This window comes from Eumetopias jubatus, unplaced genomic scaffold (genome assembly GCF_037043125.1).
Source record: "Eumetopias jubatus isolate StellerSeaLion01/CBP00866 unplaced genomic scaffold, mEumJub1_p1.0 scaffold_6, whole genome shotgun sequence".
Lineage (NCBI taxonomy): Eukaryota > Metazoa > Chordata > Mammalia > Carnivora > Otariidae > Eumetopias > Eumetopias jubatus.
Window position 1 is genome coordinate 146,488,762 of NW_028274812.1, and position 7,926 is coordinate 146,496,687.

Consider the following 7,926-nt stretch of genomic DNA (forward strand, 5'->3'; position numbering starts at 1 on the left):
AAACTAACTTCTGTGTCTTCCTGACATGTATCATAGTTTTTTAGGAAGTTCTTAATTTGGGGGACAAGAAAAAGCCCCACATTTATATTGTAATTTGGGGGGCCCCAATCTTGAGATCAGCTATTTTTCAAAGGAGCTCCGGATGCTCTTACCAGGGAACGGTTTTTAGAGATCAAATTCTAGGTTCTGGATAAGCTCATTGCCCCCAGGCCCTCTCACCGATGGAGACAAGAAATCTGCACACACGTACACGTGCATATCTATGTCTATTTCAATATTGGTATCTAGCTATCTATAGATAGAACCATGATTTCACAGGGTTGTCTCCAACTATAATCCAACGACCCAGGGTTTATTTTATTCTGTATTTGCCAGCAGATAAACCTAGCTCCCACTATCTCCGATCTGTTTTATTAACGGGAAAAGAGAGAAGCACCTCGAAGAGAATCAGGGATTCCGGCAATGCTGGGAAGCTAAGCCCAACTTCCCGCAGTCACTGTTCATTTCTGTGTAAAGAAAGCCCATTCTTCCTTACCGTGAGTCTTTCCCCTGCGGGTCTCTTTTACCCCTCATACCAAGCACCCCCCTTCTGATGCTTCTGGTCCCCGAATGTGTGGAGGTCTCTCCCACAACAAGGCGTTCTCTGGCACACCGAGTGGGTGTCTCGCGATTTCACTCAATTCTGACACTGTCTACCTGGAGATAGTTCAGACCCCACGGGTTAAGCGCTCAGTCCCACACCACTCCCAGCGCACTGAGGTGCCAATCAAAGGACTCCAGGTCATCCCCCACTTTTGTCCGATTTGGCTAAAATCCCACGTTCCCATGGCCCCCTCCTCTGGTTCCCTTAATTTGCTAGAGCAGCTCACAGAGCTCAAGCGAACCAGTTTATTAAAGGATGTGATAAAGGAGGCAGATGAACACCCAGATGTGAAGGGCGGGCGGGATCGGGTGTGTGGGAAAGGCACGGGGTCTCCACGCCCTGCCCTGGGGCGCCCCTCCCACACCTCCGCCCCTTCCCCAGCCTGGAAGCGCTCTGAACCCCCACCTTGGGGTCTTATAAATGCTTCGCGATCAGGTCGGCGCGATCATTAATTCCATTTCTAGCCCTTCGCCCTTCTCAAGCGAATGGAGGGTGGGACGGAGAATTCCCAGCTTCCAGGCACGGCTTGGTCTTTCCCATGACCCCTCCCACCCCCACCCCCAGGAGCCCCCCCGGAGTCGCCTCATTGGAACAAAAGACACTCCCGTCCCCCGGGAAGTGACAAGGGCTTCAGGAGCCCTGTGCCAGGAACTGGGGGCAGAGCCCAGTGTCTGCTTCGTGTTAGCGCACAGTTACGCCGAGCTTCCACGTGGCAGAAGACCCCTCAAGGGCCCGGCTGATCCTGTAAAGCGGCTCGGGGTAGGACCGGAGTGGGGGCTGTAACTGTTCTGCTTAATGGCCCTCCTCTGCATTGACGCCCCCTTTGGGACATGCCGCGTCACCATGTTTGTCAGTGTTCCCCGGGGAAAAATGCATAGTCTCTATACGAGGTTCCAAAAAGTCTACCTTCTTGACTATGCTGCCCTGGTTCTTTATATCCTTTCTTATTTTAGGTTCACTTCGCCTATCCTGTGCTGAAGGTGCCCTTTTAAAGTCTTTATGATTCCTGCTTTTAAAGCTATTTCTTGTATCTTCCGTAATTTTTATTTTATAAATGTAGTTAGTACATTCTTTAGTACGCAACTATATATGTAAGTGTTCTGACTTTATTGGATTCATAGCCTTTAACCTTCAAAACTGATCTCTTTTGTCATGTTTAATTGGGGGGGCCTTGAATTCAAAATTATCACATGTCAAGATCATGAACCCTGCTTTTTTATGGTTTCCTCCTGGTGTATCTTCGCCCATTTCTTTTCTTTTTTTTTAAATGAACGTATTTTTTTATTATGATGTTGTGTTAGTCACCATACAGTACTCCATTAGTTTTTGATGTGGTGTAGCCCATTTCTTTATTTTCTTCTCTCTGAACAATTCTGCTTTAGATGTACATCTTAACAATATATTGTTACATTTTGCTCTGCGAGCCAATCTGAAAACATTTTAACGTATGACTTAAGCCCATTAATATCTAATGATATGATCGATACATTTGTTCTTAACTCTGTCACATTTTATCATTATAATGTGTATTTCTTGTATTTCTTTTTTGGTATTTCTTTTCTCATTGAAAGAGGTTCTTGTGACGTCTAGCCTGGTTTCAATTTTTGTCCTAGCAGTTACCTTAATTCTCCTGTTTCCCCGTGTATTTACCTTATCTAACTTGTTTTCTCCCCAGTTTTATTGTTGTTGTTGTTGTTGTTGGCCATTCACTCTTGCTCACTGTCTATGTGGTGGTCTGTACATTTATTTTGTTTCCTCTTTCCTTTCCCTCCTTTTCCTATTTTTACATGCATTATTTATTTTGTGCCAGAAGAGAAACATTTAAAATTATGCTCCCACCTCTGCCCTTGCATTTATTTTAGTCGAAGATCTACAATTAAATATATTAAATGTTCACCCAATGAAGTTTCTTTATTTCTTAACTAAATGAACCCATCCTATCGTATACTCTGCAAGAAGAGTCCCGTATGGGCATATTTAAAACGCTCTTCTATAGTCTTGATTCTTGAAGGTCTCAGCTTGGCTAGATATAGAATTCTTGCTTCACTCTTCTATTTCTATTTTTTTCATGCTAATCTAATTTTTTTTATATTGCTCTTCAGAAGTCTGATGCTAGGCTTCTTCTATTTATAGAAACTTCTGGGATTATAGATTTAATTATTATTTATATTTTATTGACCATTTTTCTTTCTCTCAGAAACTCCAATTACTCATATATTGGCATTTCTTTGCCTGCTTTTTATTTAAATCATTTTTATCTGACCCATTTTACTTCTTTCTTTCTCTCCTTTTCATTTTCTCAGCGGGTTCTCTTTCTTCAATTCCCATTACCAAACATTTGTGTTGTAAATTTATTGTCCCTTGGGCGCCTTGTAATGTAGTCTTCATTTCTGATGTGATTTTTCTTTTTTTCTTGCATTTTTTTCTACATTCAACCAACTTTCATTTCATGTCTTCCCATTTTTGTCCATTTGTTTTAATTTTTTGAATTTCTAATCTGTGATTTTTTTTTTAATCCAAAAATGTTTGTTTGAAAATGTCTCTTGCAACAACATGGATGGACCTAGAGGGTATTATGCTAAGTGAAATAAGTCAGTCAGAGAAAGCCAGTTATCATATGATTTCACTTATATGTGTCATTTAAGAAACAAAACAGAAGATCATAGGGAAGGGAGGGGGAAATAAAATAAGATGGAATCAGAGAGGGAGAGAAACCATAAGAGACTCTTAACCATAGGAAACAAACTGAGAGTTGCTGGAGGGGAGGGGGGTGGGGGGATGGGGGATGGGCATTAAGGAGGGCACGTGATGTGATGAGCACTGGGTGTCACAGAAGACTGATGAATCACAGACCTCTACCTCTGAAACTAATAATACACTATATGTTAACTAACTGAATTTAAATTAAAAAAATAAAAATCAAAGAAAAAGAGGAAAAAGGTGAAATAAATAAAAGGATCACAAAGTGAGATTTTCTTAATTACTAAATGCAACATATATTTAACAAGTATATAATGTTATTTATGTTCACTTTAGTTTGTTGGTGCACCTTATCTTTTCCTTCAGTAAATGAGATTCTATGAAATCTTAAAGTGATAATGTAAAATTTTCTTTAAGTGTTAAAAAAAGGAAATTATTGTATGTCATGAATATTTCTTATATGAAAATAATGGCTTAAGTTAAAATGGCTCTTTACTCAATACTTATATGAATAATACTTATAGCCACTTCACATTATTGGGAGATGATGTATACATGAAAATAGTCTAATCAAAATGAATTTGTTCCTGAGAAACACTACACTTTGAAACTAGGTTAACTAGGTGAATACTATACTTTGAAACTAGGTTATACTTTTAGAATATGTTTTTTTATAATATTATTTTTTTATGCACAAGTCGTTTTTGATTTTCAGAAAATAAACTTTGTGTTATTTTTAGCGGATTATTTTCTTCAGTATAAAATTATAGTTATTAATACTCAGTAATGTCATGATACAAATTTGTACATTTGTTTTCATATATTTTCATTAAAATTGCTTTTGAAATGCAAAAAACAAGGAAAATGTCTCATTCAAACGGGAGCTGTGTTAAATTTTTCTTCTGCTTTCTCATTTTGGGAAGAATTTTCAACAGCTAAAATATTTTGATTTTGTGTTTTCTTATACTTGATTGGTATAACGTTTATTCAGATATTGTGTGAAGAGATTTAGGATAATTTACACAATTCCTTGTTCAAGACCAACCTCTTCTATCCCTACATAAAAATACAGTAACTTTAATAGATGTCTTTGGGAGAGGGAGTAGGGGCCCAAGGGGAGAAGTTGCTGTGTCTTCGGAGTTTTGTCTCCTTTGGTCCTGCAGGATTTTGAATCCCCTTCTTTGGTTTTCCTTTACCAACCAATCTCCAAAGGGAGCTTCTCCCTCCTGTTTTCTTTTCACTCATAGGTCCTTCCTTTGTGTGGCTACTGCCTTATTTCTGGCTAACGTTCACATTCCTTCCCTGTAAACGGTGCTTTGATCTACCAGGAGCCCTTTTCATGTTTTCTCACTCAGAGTGGAATTTCTATTTGAAAGGAGGGGAATTTTACCTGATTCTTAAGATCTCAGTTGCCATTTTCTTACTTCTAGATGGATTTCTGGACCTTCTTTCAATCTCTGCAGAGACTTGCCTTTGGGAGCTCCCGAAAGATAGGTCTGCTTGGATTGGATGTTTCTAGTTCTCCCGACAAGTAACCTGAAGTTTGTAGTGTTCTCTCTTCTAGTCTGGGAGAAGGTATGGTTTTATTGTTGTGTGCGTGTGTTTTAATATGTTGGGAAATTCAGATCTGAGCGATTATTACTATCCTCAGGTTTTAAATCACTACCCAAATTATGAGACATTTAAAAATTACATAGTGCTTTAAAAAAAAAAAAGTGTGCTTTCCATTTTATTTAATAGTGTCAAATTTTCTCACATCGGTCCTGTAGCAACTTTCTGTCCACAAGCATGTGAATGTTCGTGTTTCCTTACAAAACCACAAAAGAATGTCTGATCTACCCTCCTTAAAATCTGGTTCTGTGGGAAACCGCACATGTCTAATTACATGAAAACTGGAGTCTTCCAGTTTCTGAGATCAAACACGTGGGGTTTCCTTTAACTACATTTCTCCACCTCTACTGCTTAAAATTGCCAAAGTAGATGCTGTTTCTGCAATTATAAGTCCTTAATATTGTAACTACCACAGAATTAAAATAATCTTTTCAATCAGGCCCTGGCTGTGTACTATTTTAAAGTATCCATATTTGTTGTTGATCAGGCCTTGCTTGTAACTTGTTTTCTCCCTGGCCATCATGAAAAGCAGAGAAATCCTCTGATAGTGAAAGCCAGCGTGGCCCCACACCGCGTGCCCAGTCAAGTGAGTGTCCAGCAGGGGAAACTGAGGACGCAACCCACTGGGCCCTAGGTTATCTCAGTATCTGGAGGGAAAAGGAAAACTCCCCAAATTTCTTTTGAGCAGAAGCCAAAGGTAACCTTGTGGTTCCACTGGGAATCGAACCCAGGATCTTCTGCGTGTAAGGCAGATGTGCTAACCACTACACCATGGAACCTGAAGACAACCTAGTTTCCTAAGAGCTCTTACTAGAATCAAGGTGAGAAAAGAAGACCAAAATTAGGTAACAATTGTTATTATGACTAAGAATTAACTCCTGTGAACTTGGCCCAGGGAGGATGTGTGGAACAAATGAACTATCTGCATCTCACATACACAACCTTGAAAGTCTCAATGAGTACTATGACTTCTCCATTTCCATTCTCCTGGAACAGTCTTAGTCTGGTCAACATTTGTTGTTTTTCTACCCATATTTATTGAGAGCTTACTATACTCCAGACACTTTTCAAGGCTCTGGGATACACAGTACATACATAGTTAAAAAAAAAAAAATCCCTTCTTGAGATGACATTAACTACATTAACTACATTAACTCCTCCTTTGCCCCTTGTCCTGAAACTACTGCACATTTCAGTTCACAAGATCAACAAACGCATTTATTAAGATCACTATCAAGCCCATCATCAGTATCTAGTATTACTATGAAATTAGTTTAGAACTTGCAGACCTCTTGAAAGAGTCTTGAGGTTGTTTATATGCCTTGCCTTAACTATAGAAAGTTAGCCGCTTTGACATAACCAAATGTTTGTGCTGTTGGGCTTGTTTCTTTGTGCTCCCGTAGGCAGCAGAACATGCCTTAGCCAGTCTGCTAGCTCCATGAGGAGGATGAGACTCACGTGGAACAGAATGCACTCTCCCTCTACCCCAGTCTGAGTCTTTATCAAATGATCCTCAGATGTTTCAGCAAGCCCCGCTGAGATCAGATTTATCCAGTTGAGTCCAACCTACATCAAGTGACCCAGAGCCAACCAGTAGTCTCTTGGGAATAAATAACTATGTTTTACGTTGGTGATATTTGGGGTGATTTCTTATGCAGTAGCAGCGGATTGACACAGAAGGAGACAGAATTTGAGAACATCCAGTCTGAGATGAAGGCATATCCATTACACATCATGTGTCCACACCCGTTCAGCCATGAGCCACTGAGTGATAGAAACACTGTCTGTCTGTGGGAAATTTCCACTTAGTGTTGAACCAGTATATTTGGTTAACTCTCCAATGGTCCCAGATAGAAACGGACTTATTTACCTCTAGGATATATATTAAAATATGCATACCAAAATGAGACAAAGCCGTTAAAAGAACACTATAGACCAACATCTCTCTTAAATATAGGCACAAAAAATCCCTAAATAAATATTGGCAAATCAAACTCAGAAATATATAAAAAGGATAATACATTATTACTACATGAAGTTTATCCCGGTTTGTTTTAACATTCAAAAATCAATCAGGGCAATTCACCATATTTTTTTAATTCAACATATTAATAAGCTAACTAAATACAAAAAACAATATGATCGTATCAATAGGGGCAGAAAAAGCATTTAGTAAAATTCCACATCCATTCATGATAAAAATTCACAGCAAACTAGGAATAGAAGGGAGCTTTGGTTCTTTAATCAAATAAAGGATATCTACAAAAAAAAAGGAAAGAAAAAGTTACAACCAACGTCATACTTAATGGTGAAAGACTGAATGCTTCCTTCTAAGATTTAAATCAAAGCAAAAAGTCCTCTTTCTCACTTTTCCTGGTCAAGGAAAGACTTAGAGATCTTAGCTACTACAATAAAACAAAATGTGCAGATTGAAATGGAAGAAATAAAGCTCTCTCTGTTCACAAATAACATGATTTTCTGTGTAGAAAATCCTATATATAACCTGAGTAGACATTTCTCCAAAGAAGACATATAGATGGCCAACAGACACATGAAGAGATAGATGCTCAACATCACCAGTCATCCTGGAAATGCAAATCAAAACCACAGTAAGATATCACCTCACACCGGTCAAAATGGCTTGTGTCAAAAAGATAAGCAACAACAAGTGTTGGTGAGAATATGGAGAAAAGAGAACGCTCATACACTGTTGGTGGGAATTTAAATCAGTGCAGCCACTGTGGAAAACAGTATGGTGGTTCCTCAAAAAATTAAAAAATAGAATTACCCTGTGATCCAGTAATTCCACTGCTACATATTTACCCAAATGAAATGAATGCACTAATTTGAAAAGATATATGCACACCTAAGTTTATCGCAGCATTATTTACAATAGCCAAGATATGGAAGCAACCTGTGTCCTTTGATAGATGAATTGATAAAGAAGATACTACACGTGCACGCACGCACAC

The 7,926-nt window shown here is 38.7% G+C and overlaps 1 non-coding gene across 1 annotated transcript; it reads right to left on the bottom strand.

The window, feature by feature from the left end:
- Nucleotides 1-5,660: 5,660 nt before the first annotated feature.
- TRNAV-UAC (transfer RNA valine (anticodon UAC)) lies at nucleotides 5,661-5,733 on the bottom strand. Its single transcript has one exon. It is a non-coding gene; the product is annotated as a tRNA-Val (tRNA).
- Between the last annotated feature and the right edge of the window lie 2,193 nt (nucleotides 5,734-7,926).